The sequence below is a fragment of the Mastigoproctus giganteus genome, chromosome 3, assembly GCF_048544385.1.
Source record: "Mastigoproctus giganteus isolate SK-2022 chromosome 3, ASM4854438v1, whole genome shotgun sequence".
Taxonomy (NCBI): domain Eukaryota; kingdom Metazoa; phylum Arthropoda; class Arachnida; order Uropygi; family Thelyphonidae; genus Mastigoproctus; species Mastigoproctus giganteus.
Genome location: NC_143577.1, coordinates 107432787 through 107451714, shown reverse-complemented (window position 1 = coordinate 107451714; position 18928 = coordinate 107432787). Strand labels below are relative to the sequence as shown.

At 40.2% G+C, this 18928-nt stretch overlaps 1 protein-coding gene across 1 annotated transcript in view; it reads left to right on the top strand.

The window, feature by feature from the left end:
* Positions 1–18928, top strand: part of LOC150088209 (poly(ADP-ribose) glycohydrolase-like) — a 325145-nt gene that overhangs the window by 44544 nt on the left and 261673 nt on the right. The window lies entirely within an intron of this gene.

The window sequence follows — 18928 nt, the reverse complement described above, 5'->3', positions numbered from 1 at the left end:
ACTATCTTCAAGGTGAAATTAGTGGATAATAGTTGTGCTGGATTATTTTTATACATTTTAAGAGTATTTTTTAATAGCAAAATTGTAGCAATTTTTTTTTTTTTTTTTTTTTTTTTTCAAAGTGCTATTTGTTACCACTAGGTAGCCAGAGTGATTTGAACCAAAAATACTGTCGTTGAATAACATTATGCCCAATAATGTTGATTAAATAAGGTACTGTGCTTGGAATCTCAAGATAACAATCAAAGGAACTGTGTTAGATACGAACAACTTCTTAACATTAAGATTACAGTTATATGTGATGAGTATACATGATAAATTATCTGAGAACTGTTTTAAAAGTAGGACAACTAATATTTTTGTGAAAAGATATTTAGACACAGAACAGTGGAATTGAAATATAAATGAAGGTACATTAGGTCACTGTTTTTTAACATAGTCACCTATCATAATATAGAAGTTAAAGGACAATCTTCTACATGCAGGTAATATGTTACACTAAGTATGAAAGATAAAACACTACTGTGTGTGAATCGAAAATAATTTATAAATGCCATTTGCCACTTTTTGATGTATTGGCTGAATATAAGCTAAATATTCATCAAAAACAAAGAAATAGAAAAAAGTAAGGGGGAATTACAGATGTTTTTGCTGAAGTGTTACAGCCTTCAGCAGCAGATTTTTGGGGATTTTTTTTTTTTTTTTTAGACTGCGGGGAAAAAATTACACTAGATGTATTTACTTCCATAGAACAACTTAATGGCAGCTACAAAAGTAGAAGAAGATTGATTGGTCTGTGTTGGATGTGTGTGTGTGTGTGTGTGTGTGTTAGCTGTATACTCCCAACAGTTGTCACACCCCCTACCCTGTCCGTATGCAGCAAGCTCCTAGAGCGTCTCCTCCATGTACGGATCCAAAGCCACTATGAGAAAGCAAACCTAATATCTCCAAACCAATATGGTTTCAGACCAGGGCGTTCCACGGTTGATGCTCTACAGGCACTGCTCACTGAGGCCCACCAAGCAGACAGAAAATACTTCCTGATGATTACAACTGATTTCGCGGGAGCGTTCGACACCCTTTGGTGGCCGAGCGTCCTCCGCAGACTCAGGCAAGCAAATGTACCGGACAATTTGTTCAATATCATCAAAAGCTACCTCTCAAATAGGGTAATCACAGTAAATGCACCTTATCAGAAACTCACACGACGGATACACCGTGGCTGCCCCCAGGGCTCGGTCCTGGGGCCGACCTTATGGAACATGGTGATGGACGAATTTCTATGCCTTGACCTCGGGGAGGTTCGTTCACAAGCCTTTGCTGATGACCTCATCCTGATGGTGACTGCAAATTCCAGGGCCCAGCTTTGAGACCTTGGCAAACCATGCACTCCAAATCCTCCAGGACTGGGCAAAAACACACTGCTTGACCATATCACCATCAAAAACAAACTCTCTGCTTCTTAAAGGAACTCTCTGTATTACAAGACCACCACAGATTAAAATTGGAAACAAGACCATAAAGTTGTCAGAGCAACTGAAATATCTTGGCATAGTACTAGATAGAAAACTCTCCTTCCAAGCTCATCTCAAATACATCAGAACCAAAGTGAGAAACTATACTGCCATGGTTGCTAGGATATGCTAGGAGGGTTCGCTTGCTGAGACCCCAGTCCCGTCGGGACTGGGGTCTCAGCAAGCGAACCCTCTCGTTGTATTACAAGGCTATCTTCATCCCTGTGATTACGTATGCAGCCGGAATTTGGTTTGGCAAGGCTACGACTGCAGTAAACAGACGAATCCTGGATTCCACTCAACGCACGGTCCTGCTCTCCATCTCTCGTGCCTGCGGCACTGTGAGTACTCACGCCCTCCAGGTCCTGGTGGGGGCCCTCCCCTTCGACCTGGAGGTGGTGAGAAATGGAATGTTGTATCATCTGTCTAAGGGTGTGTCTCAGACCTGCTTGGGATTCGAGCTGAATCTTACCAACAACCAAAAATTTGAGAAGAGGAGACTTCAAGCACACATGCAGTGGGTGTGGCAGGACCGCTGGACAAATTCAACCAAGGGGGAAATCACCAGGAGATTCATCTCAGATGTTAGCAGAATCTATCCAAAATCCTCATTATGGTTTTCTCCAGGCCTGTATGCCACGTATTTGCTTACCGGCCATGGTTCAATAAAGGCAAAACTAACAACCTTTGGCCTAGAAGAGGACCCAACATGCGCCTGTGGAGGAATTGAGGACTGGGATCACCTCATGCACGAGTGCCCCCTCTACAATGACCTCCGCTGCCAGCTTATCACAAAGCTGACTTATATACCAAAAGGCAAAGAAAACCACTTACTGGATACTAAGGAAGAGTATCAAGCTCTCACCAACTATGCACAGCAGCTTTTCTTGAGGAGAAGACAACTAATTGCAGCAACATGATAACCCTCTACTAAATGAACCCAGGGACCCTGATGGTACTGGAACCAGGCAGCTAAACTTGACCAGCATTACCATCATTGGTGTGAACTACTATACATTCTCCAAAATGTCACCCACCAAAGATAACTACCAAATAACTATCTTTGAATAGAGACAATCCACAAATTAAGACAATCTAAGAAAGACAAAAGGTTCTTATACTTCTGGACTTGTCTCTCATGGATGTGACCAATAAGACAATCTCCTAGATAAAGACTGACAACGCCACCAGCATGCCATTGGATGTCAACTTCTTTTCTTGGCCAACTAGCATTCCGAACCATGTACCCTAACTTGGTTCACTTTAATACCCCCTCCCCTGGTAGGGAGAGGGAGGGGACGGGTTTCTGTCCCCCCCCTCCCTGCTACCCCATTTTTTTTTTTTTCTCCTGGTGGGGCCAGTCCCCACTGACCTTTCTGGGGTTGCCTTCCCTATCATCCCCATATTTCTATCTGTCCCCCCTTCCTCAGTCTTCACCCCTGCTCTAACTAAATATGCATTTTATTCTATTTTATTTTTTATTTTTATTTATTTTTTATTTATTTATTTTATTTTATTTTTTATTTATTTTTTTATTTTATTTATTTATTTATTTTTTTTTTTAATTTATTTTTTTTATTTTATTTATTTTTTTATTTTTTTTTTTTTTAGGCCCTTGCCACTGAAATCTTAGGAAATTAGGTGGCAGGGCCTGCCAGAGTAATTACTTCTAATGTGATCCCTCTATGCCTGACCTGCCTCCTCGGGGTTAAGTGTGGGCAACGGGGGGGGGGGGGGGTCCCACTAGGGGCCCAACGGCTAAAAGGTCAGAGGAACAACACAACATGACACTACACAACATAAACATGTACCTTACACTTTTTAAAATCTCTGGCCTTCACAGTGTTCTGTGTTTCACAAACAGAGTACACAACACGGAGATGGGGGAAACCCCTTGGGCCGTTAGACAATGAACACTTTACACTTTACCCCCTACCCTTGGTACTCTGCCTCATCTCCCACATCCATAGTTCTACTGGCACCAGGAGGTCCCAAAGAATTCAGGACACATTTTCCAAGCAGCTACAGCCAGTCAGCCATTCAGTTAACCAACTCATGCCCCATCCATTCAATCTCCAGTCATGCTATGTAGATCACTGCTTATTCAAAAGAGACAAGCCAGAGCCAGTCAGCTTCTTGACCCCACGAGAAGGCCACACAGGTTTCAATAAGGGGACCATGATGGTATCACAATCTGTTCAACTCCAGGAAACCAAAATAGTAATTGTCAGGAGTATACAGTGATTAAGACATGGACCAATCACAATTTTCTTCTATCTTTGTAGCCATCAAGTTGCTCTGTGGGAGTAAATACATCTTGTGCAGCTCTTCTCAGTATGAAAAGCCTTCCCCAAAATCCACTGTTAAAGGCCAAAATGTACAGTAACCTATTCTCCTTTCACATTACTTTTTTATTAGAGAAATTATAGCAATTTTTTTTATTTAGTTTATTATTATCTGGCCTTTATGTCAAAAAGTGGTAACTGCCAGTTAATAAATTATTTCTAATTCATGCAGAGTACTGTTCTACATTCCATACTTAGTCACCTATATCACATTTAGGCATTTGTTCCATGGGTGCCAGTCATTGATCAAATCCAATCTCATCAACCCCTTGCAATGTGGCTTTCTCAATGTAAATATTCAGAGAGAAACATTTCACTATGCTTCTTCTAAATATTGAGAAAGCCTCTGGCACAGCTAGGGCATTGTGTTAAATTTTTTTTATTAGGGTTCGGGCATTGTGTGTGTGGCTTTCACACACTAAGGCCTAGGGGGCAGTCTTCCAAAGTTCGGAATACACACACAACTTCTTGAAACATTGAGCTTTTCCAGGTCCGTTTGTAGTTCTTCCTTTCATCACACATTCAGTCAAGAAGAAGGTATATACCACAGGATTCACTTTTAAGTGCCAATGTATAGTAAAAATAATTTCAGTAACTCAGAATGTCCAGTTCACTCTTTTTACAACTCTGTGCAGATGACTCGTAGAATACCCATATACATGTACCTCTGTATCGCTCTCCATCACAAGAAAGCAGCGATATTCCCCATCTAATATCACGACAGATTCTTCAATCCTACCCGAATAGATGTGCGGAAATTTGCCTTTAGCCAGCGGATGGTTAATTGCTGGAACAAACTTCCATCTGTTGTTGTGGAAGTTGATAGGTTGAATAAATTTAAGGAGGAACTGGACAGGCATTTGGAGGGAATGGTGCGTTTTTTTTTTTTTTTTGGCTGATGCTGCATAAGCTCATACACTTGCTTTCTTGCATCACATGCCACTACTACTACTACTTGAGTATATTCTGCCATTCACAAAATATGAGAATGATTGAGCAGTGATTTCCAAGTAGTGATTAACATAATTATGACTTGTGCTGCAAAAAACAGCTTTTGTTTATCCACTCAAAAAAACACTAAGTTGCCGTTTGTTTCTGTAGAAAGCATAATCTCTGTTCCTGATGTGATTCTAAAATTGGGTCATGTTTTAGCTGTTGTACCTAATATCAGATTATTTGGTGTCATCTTAGGTAATAATTACCCTTCCTTGACTATATCAAACAGTTTCGAATACAAGTAGTTTTAAGAAACAGTTTTAAGCTGTTTCTTGAAGGAAAACTCTTCTCTGCTTATATCACATTATAAAAAGATCATGGTTAGGTTATGGATCTTCAGTTTACAACTCTGCTAAATGTAGTGCTTTAAAATGGTTGTGCCCCATTCACCATGGTAGTCTACGCATCACAATGGAGCCTGCTGCATATTTCCTGTGCAGCAGCCTTCATTCAGTGTCAAAGGATAATTATGCTGAAGTTCATGATTATCATCTCTCTTTTGACAGCAAACTTTATTATTGAATTGTGCTATTAAAATTAAAAGAACCTGCTCACATATATATTTAAATATATAATTATAAAAAATTTCAAAGGGGAAAAGGAAGTAACTCGGATAGAGGGGAAACTTATGGACAAGGCCACTGATAAATAGAAAGCACCCAATAAACATAAGTGTTATGTATTGATAAAAGTTGTGAAAAAAAGTAAAATGGTGGGGGAAGACAAAATGGAAAGATGAGCGAAGTAGCATTACATTTGATTATTTGTGTGTGTTCCTGATAGATTTTATGAAGAACATGTTTTTAGATCATCCAGATAAATGCTAGTGAAAAGACTATGGAAGTCAAATGTTTGTATATCTATAATGTTACTGGTGTGTAATTTATTTAAAACTGGTATATTATTAAGAATAATGTTAAGAATAATCTACCAGTTTTATCTCTCATCTTTCCATTTTGCCTTCCCTCATATCTGTAATGTTACTGGTGTGTAAGGCGCCTCTGTAGTCAGGTGGGCAGGAGCAGCAGTGCATAGCACACGCTTCTTGATTAGACTGGGGTTCGAGACCATGACCACCAAAAACAGAGGATGCGGAAAGGTCAGGGAATGACCATCGCATATCCCAGGAGCAATATGGCCTTAGTTGCTAATGCTCCTGAAAACCAAAAAACAACTGGTGCGTAAATTATTTGAAACTGCTATATTGTTAAGAATAATCTTCCAGTTTTGTCTCTCATCTTTCCATTTTGCCTTCCCTCATATCTGTAATGTTACTGGTGTGTAAGGCGCCTCTGTAGTCAGGTGGGCAGGAGCAGCAGTGCATAGCACACGCTTCTTGATTAGACTGGGGTTCGAGCCCATGACCACCAAAAACAGAGGATGCGGAAAGGTCAGGGAATGACCATCGCATATCCCAGGAGCAATATGGCCTTAGTTGCTAATGCTCCTGAAAACCAAAAAACAACTGGTGCGTAAATTATTTGAAACTGCTATATTATTAAGAATAATCTTAAGAATAATCTTCCAGTTTTGTCTCTCATCTTTACATTTTGCCTTTCCTCATATCCCTGTTTCTTTTTTTTTCCTCTACAACTTTTATCAATATATAACATTTATTTATATATATAAATTTAACCATACAAATAAACATTTATTTAACCATACAAATAAATTAGAATAAGAATTAAAATAAAAATAAAATAATGCCAGCAGTATGGCAAGACAAGACCGAAAAAAGTTGAAATTAAACCTAAATTAAATCAAACCAAGCAGGGAGGGAAGAGAGGGGTAACAAGAGTAAAAATATTGCAGCAGAAACTCTCTAAAATAATTTAGAAAATCTAAATGTATGAATAATAATTCATTGATTTTAAAAGCCAATTAAATAGAAATTTAACAGTGCCCCCTCTGGCAAGCACCAGGTCCAAATTTATGTGAAATATCACCAACAGAGATGTAAACCACTACAATAAAACAAAACAAAAATAAACCAAAAATAGACTGGCCATTACGCCCCATCTCGACAGAGGCCCACAAGGCCAATAATGGTCAGGGAATTGCTGCATTTCGAACGCTAGACAAATCACCACAAAGGAGCATCGATCGAAAGATCAGTCCACCACAGGATCCCAGATCGAACCGCCAATGCAGGGGAATTGAACAGCGGTGGTCCTGATGCAGCGAAAATTAAAAATAGAACAGATACGAGCACTCCAGTGCAAAGCCACACTACCGACAAAAGTAATCTTAACCAGATTATATAGACGAATAATGAACTATGGATGGCAGCACATTTATTTATATATATATAAATGTTATGTGTTGATAAATATATATTTTTTTCTCCTTCGTGAGATAAACCCATTTATTGTTGTGTCCATCTATGACTCAGCTAGCTGGTGTTTGTCTTTCCTCGATACATACTTTACATCTGGCAGCTTGATCTCGTTAAAATAGCTACTAATACCACTTCCACCTTTCCTCTTTGTTCTTTCTTTCTTCCATCATGTGATTTATCTCTTCAACGACAAGGCTGCGAACAAAATCTGCTGCCTCCTAACAGACAGCTTCATAAATCATCATTATCATCATCAGCCATTTTCAATCCACTGCAGGATGAAGGCCTCTCCAGCAACTTTCCAGTTCCTTCTGTTTTGAGCACTGGCCATCCATTTACAACCAACAAACTCATGAATTTCATCTATCCATCTCTGCCTTTGTCTTCCAGGTTTTCTTCTAGCTCCTCTTGAGTACCATTCTGTTATTTTCTTAGTCCATCTGTCATCATCTCTTCGAGCTATGTGTCCTGCCCAAGACCACTTTAGTTTTTTAGTTTTGATAAGGATGTCCTTTACTTGAGTTTGCTGCCTAATCCATGTGTTTCTCTTCTTATCTAACACTCTGATTTCCAATATAATTTGTTCCATTCTTCACTGTGTAGTTCTCAGCTTCTCTTCCATTCTTTTGGTGAGTGCCCAAGTTTCACTTCCATAAGGTCATGGTTGGGAGTATACATTGGTTCATTATTTTAAGTTTCAGACAAACTGGGATATTGCTCTTCAATATGTGACTATATTTCCTGAATGCTATCCATCCAAAATTTATTCTTCTCTTGACTTCCAGCCAATTATCATTATTACAGCTAATAACTTGTTCCAGATAAATATGACTCCACCTATTCAATTACTGCTCCTTCAATCATTATTTCCCTTTCTGTGGCATACTTGTTCATCGTTACTTTTGTTTTAGCCATATTCATCTTTAGTTCAAAATCCTTACCAACTGTGCATAACTGATTAAGATTTTCCTCTAATTCTTTGGGATCGTGGCTTATGACCACAATGTCATCTGCAAATCGTAAATGGTTTAGGTACTCTCCATTCACATTGACTCCTTTCTGCGACCAGTCTAATCTTCTGAAAGCTTCCTCAAGGGCAGCAGTAAACAGCTTCGGAGATATTGTCTCCCCTTGTCAAACTCCTTTCTCGATTTTAAATTTCCTACTGTCTTTGTCTAGTCTAATAAAGGAGGTAGCATTCTCATATATTTTCTTCAAAATCATAATATGTGGGGTATCTATGCCTTGTCTTTCCAGTGCCTGAAACATTAGCTTATGCTGTATGGAGTCAAATGCCTTTTCATAATCCACAAATGCCAGGCATAATGGTGTTTTATATTCATTTGCTTTCTCCATTAGCTGTGATATTATGTGAGGGTCATCCATAGTTGAGAATCCTGTCCTAAAGCCAGCTTGCTCTTTCGGTTGATTCTCATCAAGTATTCTTTCTAATCTGTTAATGACCCTTGTGAACAACTTGTAGATGTGGGATAACAAGCTAATTGGTCTTTAATTTCCAATTTCTGATTTATCTCCTTTCTTATGCAGCAAAACTATGATTACATTATTCCACTTCTTAGGCTTCACACACCTTTTCTAATGCACTTTGTGAAGAACCTTGCCAGTTTTTGTGTTATGTCTCTTCCTCCCAATTTTAACAACTCTACAGTAACTTCATCTTCTCCCAGGGCTTTCTGATTCTTCATTTTTCTCAATGATTCTTCAATTTTTCTCTACCTCATCAGGAAGAATATCGGGTATGTCGTACGTGTTACTAATTTGCAATCCATCTTCCCCACTGCTGGCATCATTCCCTCGCTCCTTGTATAATTCTCTATAGTAGTCTTCTGCTATTTGAATTATGCCTGCTCTGCTGTTTATAAGTACACCATCACTATTCTTCAGCTTCAGTATCATTTGTCTTTCTGTATTACTGCTCATGGCTGCTGATTTAAATCCTCTGTTTTCCCTTAATGCTTGTTCTACTTTTCTTGTGTTAAATCTTCTTATGTCCTCTCTGAGTCTCTTTCTAATGGCTTTGCATAACTCAGTATACTCAATTTTTTCCTTGTCAGTGTTTATTTTGCTCTTCATTTTTCGCCTTCGGTTCATCGCGACAAGTGTTTCTTGACTAATTTTTTCTTCTTTGGATTTCTTTTACCCTATAGGTTTCTTGGGCTTTATCGCTTTCAGAAAGTTGTAATATTCCTCGTCGATATCTTTGTCCTGAGCAGTCTGCAGAAGCTCAAACTTGTTCTTAAGTTCCAGTACATACTGCTTTTTTTCCCTCCTCTGTTATTTCAAAGACCTTTGTATTATTTACTCGAGTCAGTATTTTCCTTTCCTTTCCTACATCTATATCAAGTGTACATTTTACCATTCTGTGATCACTTCCAACATTTACCTTATTCAGGATGGTAACATCATTCACAATATATCTTCTGTTAGTGAGGATGAAGTAGATTTCATTAGTTGTTAATCCATTTGGAGTCTTTCATGTCCACTTTCTGTTCACCCTTTTCTTGAAAAAAGTGTTCATTACTTATAATCCTTGAGATTCTGCAAATTCCACAAGTCTTTTGCCTCTTTCATTTCTTTCACCAATTCCAAAATTTCCTATAGTTCCCATTTCTACACTGTTTTGTATTTTTCCAACCTTAGCATTGAAGTCCCCCATAATAATAGTGTAGTGGGTTTTCTGCTCATCTAGAAGCCTCTCAATTTCGTTGTACATTTCTTGTACCTCTTAGAAATCTTGAGTATTAGTCTTGATACCCTTGGGGATGTACTTTTGAATTCCAAAATGTTGTTCATAAAATCACAAATCACCAACTACTTAACATGATTCATATATATAGATATTAAGCCTTATCGTTTCCCGATATTTTATCGTTCATGGTATTCCAAGATGGAATTAATACAAATCTCTGGATCTCAGGAAATTCTGGATTCTATTTGAAACTAAAATTAGGTAAAAAAAAAAGTGGAAACAATGGAAATAACACGTTTTTATTCAAAAAAATACATAGAAAATAAAACATAACATAAAAAATAACATAATATACGAACAAATTCAAATATTACAAACATATTTACTCTTTCATCGATTGAAGTTATTCTTTAAAAGCACAAATAGTCGATACTACTATCTCTTAAGGAAATCCAAATTTTAGTGACAAATAGGCCTGCTGCAGAAAAAGCTCTTTTCTTTAACTGAAGTCTGTGGGACTGTTGAAAATGCAGCAAACAGAAGGTTTAAGTTTTCTGTATGTTTACCAGTTGCCTTGAAGACTTTCATTTCTTTGATGATATTCTTAACATTGTATGCTGAATAATACTCTGCATTGTGTGTACAAATTGCATTTTCTATTACAACATTCAATAAAGCATTATAGTAAATGAAGAACGAGCTTTCTGTTGCATGGGCGTAGGTGAGTTATTCTGAAATTGATAAACATCTGATGAAGCTTTGTCAACTTCTCCCACTTTGAAATTACCAATAAAATATCTTGAAAGTAATTTTTTAACAATGGCTTGTAGTGTTGATTTTGAAGGTAGTGACAAACTGGAGTCAAAATTTGTTTTGTAGCTCAAAGCATTATTTAAATATTTAAAAGCAACTAAATTTTTATTTTGCTATTCTTCTATGCGTGTTTGTATAGCTTGTCTGATTTAAGATGAAAAAAAGTATTTTGTTTGCCAAATTTTCCAGTATAAATGTTAATACATCCTCTGCACCTTCTTAATACAAGAAAAGTAGAACAAACATTAAGGAAAAACAAAGGACTTAAAAATCAGCAGCCATGAGCAGTAATATAGAAAGACAAATGATACTGAAACTGAAGAATAGCTATGGTGTGTACTTATAAATTGCAGAGAAGGCATAATTCAAATATCAGAAGGCTACCCCCTCGCCGTGGGCACCTGTACGTGGTGAGGGGACCTCCCAGTGCTGCTGGTCTTCCAGATTAGCATCACTGGAATCCGGCATGTGCAGCCCCGACCCGTGAAAACTCGGAAAGGGGGATCCTGGTGGTTGAGAGGCCCAGCCTTAATACACCACTTTAGCCCCTTCTTCGACAAGACTGGAGGTCCTGGACCAGCCCGACTGGGATCAATCAGCAGGTGGTACTTACTGCTTGGGTCAACTGCATTCCAATAAATCTCTCTCCCTTTGGTCCTGGGACGGGATCAAGGCTTATTGGAAACGTGGGTATGATGCTCCTGAGCGAACTTGGTGTCCCATTCGTGTACACAATACCTGCTAGTTCACGAGTGGGCGTCCCCTCGTAGGGCTCCGTGGTGGGTGAGGTACTTAGGGCATCTGAAATTTTTATCTTACTCCTATGAGTATTATAAATCCTAATTCTTCTGGGGCCCTAACAAGGCCCCTACCTAACCGATGTGATGACACTGATAATACCAATTCAAAAAGACCCATAACTGAGAATAGACCACCATCAGTGACACCGCTTTTCCTCATTCTCCATTCCACTGGAGAGCAGTCACTTGGGAAAATGTCACCCTTTTTCATCCAGAAAGGATTAGAAGGGTTGGCAGGATCTCCAAAATCCGTCAAAAGGCTGCGTTCTGGAGACATTTTAGTTGAGGCTGCAAGCCAAAAACATGCACAGCAACTTCTGAAAGCCACATCAATGGGGGGAATACCCATCGTTGTTACGCCCCATAAAACTCTGAACTTCTCACGTGGTGTCATTTCAGAGTGGAACCTTCATGTCTCTGAAGAAGAGATCTCCTCTGAGTTGAGAGACCAAGGAGTGACAGCTGTCAAAAGAATATCGATGTGTAAGAATGAGAATCTCGTCCCTACCCAAGTTCTCATCCTAACATTCAACACCACACGTCCTCCAACTTCGATCAAGACAGGCTACTTATACTGCCCAGTGAGGATCTACATCCCAAACCCACTGAGGTGTTTTAAATGCCAAAAGTATGGCCACTCCCAAACAGCTTGTCGTGGCTCCCCTGCCTGTGCTCGCTTTGGTGTTAAAGCCCATGAGAGCAAGGGATGTTCAGCTTTTAAGCCAAACTGTATGAACTGCCAAGGAGAGCATGCCAGCGGTGGAAGGAAGAAAAATAAATTCAAAAAATAAAAACAGAGCTGAACATATTCTATCAGGAGGCTAGAAAACCCATCCAGCCAATAAATAGCGCCAAGCCTTTGTACGCCCAGATTGCTTCTGGGAAGAGTACCATCGAGACTCAGACAGATATGACAGTTCCACCTAGGGAATCATTTACTCCCATTGCGCACTATTTATTAAGCTCACAAAAGCCCACCCAAAAATCTCAGTCAGCTGGCACTCCTATATTCGTACCTCCTAATTCTCCAGCACTTCCAAAACAGTGTTAAAGAAATTCCAAAGAAATTGGAACAGCCAACTGTAATCCAAGAAACAATGAATGTGAAAGATAAGGAGGTACAGAAAGAATCAGTCCTGGAACTCTTCGCAAAAGAAGAAGAACTGGATATGGCCCAACGACCAGTCTTTCCTAAGAAAGAGAAATCCAGGACTGAGAAAACAAAGCCCTCAGCCCTTTGGAAGATGGACCCAATAAATCTAAATAATGGGTACATTTAAATTTCTATAATGGAATTGTCGTGGATTCTGTAGAAATAGGGATGACATCAAGGCTCTTCTGTGTGCAATTTGCTTTTGCTTACAGGAGACGTATTTTAAGGCAAATGAGGATCCTTACTTGCGTAACTATTCAGTTATTCGCAAAGACAGAACTGGGGATGGGCCTGCCCACAGAGGAGTCGCCATACTTGTGGATATCCACACCCCCTTCCAAGCTATGCCAATTACCACAAACTTAGAGGCTGTAGCAGTTCGTCTTACAGTAGGGTTCCTCTTAACAGTTTTTTCTATCTATTTGCCACCTGGGAACGACATTCCCCAGGTGGCAAATAGATGATGATTTCATTAAGCAACTGCCACCCCCTTTTCTATTATTAGGGGATTTCAATGGACATAATACTCTGTGGGGTAGTTCTGACATCAATAGAAGAGGTTGGAGTATCGAGCAATTGCTTGAAAATAATGATCTGGCCCTTCTAAATGTGGGATCTAATACCTTTTCCCACATTGCTATCCGAACCTTTACTGCTATTGATGTTTCCATCTGCTCAGCTTCTCTCCTGCCTGTGTGTGTACATGGAAGGTTGAAGAAAACCTTTATGGCAGTGATATTCACAATTTCTGATGGGAGACAATGTCACCAGTCGAGGATACTTCGTTAGAAGACAGATCACGCCAACTGGAATGCCTTTCGTCATCTGGCAACGTTTAATACCACTACAGTCAGCCAGGAGCAAATTAATGAGTCAGTAAAGCACATCACAGAAAGTATGGTCCAGGCAGCGGCAGTTGCAATTCCAAGGACATCATCCCGCTTTCCACGTTTTCCAAAACCATGGTGGAATAGAGAATGCACAGCAGCTAGGAAGGCTCAAAACAAAGCATAGGGAATATTTCGTTGTTACCCCAGCACAGATAATTTAATAGCCTTCAAACGTGCACGTGCCAAAGCACAGTACATCAGACATCAGAGCCAAAAGGAATCTTGGATCCGATTTTCATCTTCCTGACATGGGTTGCCAATCCCAAAGCTATCTGGGACAAAGTTCGGAAAATGAAGGGCAAATACACCTCACACCCTTCATCGATCCTGGAACATAATGGATGTATAATTGCAGATCTAACTGCAATTGCAAATACTCTCGGGGAGACATTTGCTAAAGTGTCTTCAGAAACATCGTATCTCCCCAGAGTTCCTCATGCTCAAACAAATATCAGAAAAACGTCACCTGAAGCTGCCATCTAACAACTGCGAGGAATACAATCAGCCCTTTACACAGTGGGAGCTGAAAGCAGCACTCTCACTATCCAAGGTGAGTGTGGTTGGGCCAGATGACATCCATTTTGAGATGATTAAACACCTTTCATCAGAATCCATGGATCGTTTGCTCTGTCTCTATGATAGAATCTATATTGAAGAGACATTTCCGGACTCATGGCATATGGCAACCGTCCTTCCCTTTCCGAAACGAGGAAAGGATTCAAAAATACCAAAAAATTATCGTCCTATTGCTCTGACCAGCTGCTTGTGCAAGATCCTGGAAAGGATGGTCAACGCTCGCCTTATGTGGTATTTAGAAACTAACGACCTTCTTTCCAGGACACAGTGTGGCTTCTGAAGGAACAGGTCAACATTCGACCATTTAATCCGACTGTAAACATCTATACGTGATGCTTTCCTGAAATGTGAGCGTCAGGTGTCAGTTTTTTTTTTTGACATGGAAAAAGCGTAAGACACGGCTTGGAGATACAGAATCTTAAAAGATTTATATAACTTTGGTCTTAGGGGACACATTGCTACCTTTATTAAAAACTTCCTCTCTAACCGGTCTTTCCAGCTTTGTGTAGGATCCACTCTCTCTCTCTCTCTCTCTCTCTCTCTCTCTCTCTCTCTCTCTCTCTCTCTCTCTCTCTCTCTCTCTCTCTCTCTCTCTCTCGGCCATTTTGTCAAGAAGAGGGAGTTCCACAAGGATCAGTCCTAAGTGTTACGCTTTTTGCCATCAAAGTAAACTATTACTGAACAACTTCCTCCAACTGTAAACAGTGCCCTCTTTGTAGATGATTTTAGCATCTTTTCGCATTCATGCAATATGAGCGTCATCGAAAAACAATGGCTAATGGTTTCAGGTTCTCTCCACAGAAGACTGTTTGTGTACACTTTTGTCGCAAACAGAATCTTCACCTCGAACCGGAACTTAAACTTGGACAACAGATCATTCCAGTAGCATCCGACATAAAGTTCTTGGGGCTCATATTTAATAAGAAATTAACATTTGTACCACATATCCATCAACTACGGACCAAGTGCACAAGGGGACTGAATCTCCTACACGCGATCTCCTCCAATAAATGGGGAGCAGACCGCTGCACCTTACTCCACCTATATTGTGCACTTGTCCATTCCTAATTAGACTACAGGTCCCAAGTGTACGCATCAGCAAGAAACAGTGTACTACTAAGGTTAGATCCAGTTCATCATCAAGCCATCCGCATTGCTACTGGAGCCTTCAGAACATCTCCTGTCCAGATTTTATATGTCGAAGCAGGTGAACCACCTCTGTCCCTGTGATGAAAGCAGTTGTTTCTAAAATATACTTTTAAACTGAAATCCCTGCCAGATAACCCTATGTGGACATGCGTTTTTCAGCCACTATGGGAAACTCTCTATAACTCCCGCTACACTGCCAACCGTCCCTATGGTATCCGGGTCCAAGAGCTGAACATCACGGTAAACGATGTTGCTGAATCACCAAAGCAATGGCTTCCACCCTGGCATGCTTGCCTTCCATCATGCAATTTCTCCATCAAAAATTGGAGTAAGGCCACCACACCATCTTCTGTTTACCAACAACTCTATACTGCTCACTGAGCCGAATACTCTGATTTCTTGCCTGTCTTCACTGATGGCTTGAAGTCAAAGTTTATCTGTCGGATCTGCTGCTGTCTTTCCAGATAGTACTATATCTTTAAAGATTCCCCAAGAATACAACATATATGCCACTGAGTTGTATGCTATAGAGTTAGCCTTGGGCCATATTGAAACTCACAATTACCAAAGGTGCATGTTGTATACTGACTCATTAAGTATACTACAGGCTTTATCAGGAATTGGGTACAATCCCCACCCATTGCTGACCTGTGTCCAGCAGAGGTTGCATGCTCTTTTTGAGCATTCCTTTGACATCCATTTTTGCTGGATCCCAAACCGCAATTGGATCAAGGGTAATGAATTGGCTGACAACGCTGCTAGATCACCGCAGCCCAAAAACAGCAGCCTGTTAGTCTCTTATACAGACTGCAGGCAGCTAATACACTCTGCATTACTCTCCCAATGGCAACAATCTTGGCATGAGCAGGTCACTAACAAGTTATATCAGATAAAGCCTGTTATTCAACATTGGCAGTCGAGTCTGCGCAGGAACCCTAGAGAGGAAGTTGTTCTAGCTCGCCTCCGCATAGGACATAATCATCTTACGCATGCATTCTTGCTGAGGGCAGATGACTCTCCTGTGTATGTGTGGATTAGGTATAAGGTATGTTCGTGTCAGACGGCACCTGGGATTTCTCCCATCTCCCCGTGTATTTTACTGTATCGAGGACAGTACACTGTCAAGCCAGAGACTTGAAAATGTGTGGGCTATGTATGTGTGCAGTGTGATATGTTGTGCCCATTGTTTGTCTGGCTTATTGGCCGCCAGGCTCCTAGTGGGGCCGGACATTGCCCATACCTTGCCACATGGAGGCTAGCCGGGTGTATCCAGTATCACAAAAAATTGCTCTGGCAGGTCCTGCCACCTATTTTTCTGGGATTTCAGTGGCTAGGACCTATTAAAAAAAAAAAAAAAAAAATATGCGTTTGACATTAATGCTTAATGGGATTGCTGTTAGGAAATCGCTGGTTGGGGTTGAACGCTAAAGAGATGTGTTAAAGGCCTAATAGATCGGGCAAAATATACATGGTTACTTATTTGGTGTGGGGCCCCAGGTTCCTACACATGGCAGGGTAGTCCTGGGGAGTTTTGTTATGTCAGGTTTCTGTCAGGGCACAGAATACTGCTATCCTAACAGTTTTTAAGTCATCGTCTGGACGTGGTGGGAAACTTGGGCAATTTTACTATTGGTTATTGTTTAATTGCTGGGGGGCTGAATTGCCATTCTTTGGATTGCTCTGCGCATTTTGAATACTTTGTGTGAAAGATGTAAAAGCTTTATAATTTTGCTCTTCTATGATGAACAAATGTTCTTCTCCCCTGGGAAGGGAGACCAATCTGGGCTATTAGCTCTGTTCTGGGGATGTCATTTATTATAGAATGTGTGCCCAGTCTTCACTTTCGCCACAGTTGCAGTTTGGGTAATCGGTCAGGCCTAAGGAGGTTAGTTTCGCCTTTAGGGAGCCGTGACCTGTCAATATAAATGTTGTAAAAGTCCAGGGGCATACCACTTAGGTGGCTTTGGGCTAACCATTGACACCCATGGCAGAAACCATTTGGTAACCAGACCTCTGGTTTCCAGCTCCCACTTTGTTTGCCATAGCTCATGGAGCTTTGTGGCTATTCTTTTTCTTTCATCATTGAAGGTGTTGGTTGTATCAAGGGCTATCCCCAGAAATTCTGTGGGTATGCCGTTTTTAAATTTATAATATAAGCCTCTTTTGGCTACTTCCAGGTAAAGTGGGAGAGTTCCTGCCAACAACTGTAGTACAGGTGTGCTTACTGTGCGACATGCTCTGGTAATAGTGAATAGTATTGTCCTTTGTATCGATTCTAATTTATTCCTATTTCTTACTATGGCCGAGCGGATGAACCATGCACCGGCTCCATAGGTGATAACAGGTAGGAACAGTGCATGGTATATGATTGCCAGGATCTTTCTTTTGAGTCCCCAGTCTGCTCGACTGATCCTAGCAATCATACTTGTATAATTTCTCACTTTCTTCGCCAAGTAGATCAAATGGGGGTAAAAAGTTAATTTTGAATCAAAGACCACTCCAAGATATTTTAGTTCTGTTACCATTTTTATAGTGGTTGTGTTAATTTTGATTTGTGGACGTCTTCTTATGTCCAAATTGCCTTTTAGAAGTATTTGTTTGGTTTTTTCAGGTGATATTTTGAGCATGTGCATTTGTGCCCACTCCTGCAGCTGCAAGAGGGTGGCATTTGATCTTTGCTCTACAACCACTCTTGAGTTACCTTTTACAAGGAAAATCATGTCATCTGCAAAGGCCAAGCTTTCCACCGGGCCCAGATCCAAGGCCAGAAATTCGTCCAGAACAATGTACCAAAAGAAAGGGCCAAGGATTGAACTCTGTGGGCAGCCTTTATTCACAGGGCGTGTTAATTCCTGGAACTTGTGCGTATTGAGACACTTCTGTCTGTAAGGTAGCTGTTTATTACCTTATAGAGGTTTTGTGGGGCATTTTCCTGGCAAAGTCTCCTAAGGACACCAGGCCACTAGAGGGAGTCAAATGCCCCAGCAAAGTCAATGGAGATTGCCAGCATATATTTCTCCTCTGTGTTTTTAACTGTTGTCAGTAGGTGGTGCATGACATCCTCCGTAGAATTGCCCTGCTTAAAACCATACTGATTGTTGGAATGCAAACCTGCTTCTGTGTAATATTGAGCTAATTTGCTGTACTTTCATATATTTTCCCTAGTTTAGGGAGTAGGGGCTATTGGTCTATATGATTTGGGATCAGTAGGGAGATTTTCAGGGTTTTTGAGAATTAATCTTAACACAGCTTGTTTCCATATTTTTGGGAATATACCTTCTGTCATACAGTTATTATATAGTGCTATTAATTTATCTGGTGCTATTTCCACTAATTTTTTGATAATCTCAACCTCTAAGAGGTCAAAACCTGGGCATTTATTGTTTTCGGTTTTAGATAGTGCTATTTCTAAGTCTTGTATAGTGAACAGAGGTTCAATATTGGCATTGTCATATTCAGTGTTTTCTTTTATAATGTCTAGCTGGGTGGGGGAATGATTCCCAGTTTCAGTCTTAATGATACTGTCTAGGATGTTATTTACAGAACCCCAACACAGGGTTGGAGTTCCATCTGGTTTGACAGTAGTTTCTAAGACATCTCCTCTTGGCAGCTTGTTGGTCACTATTCTGTAGACAAGTCCCCAA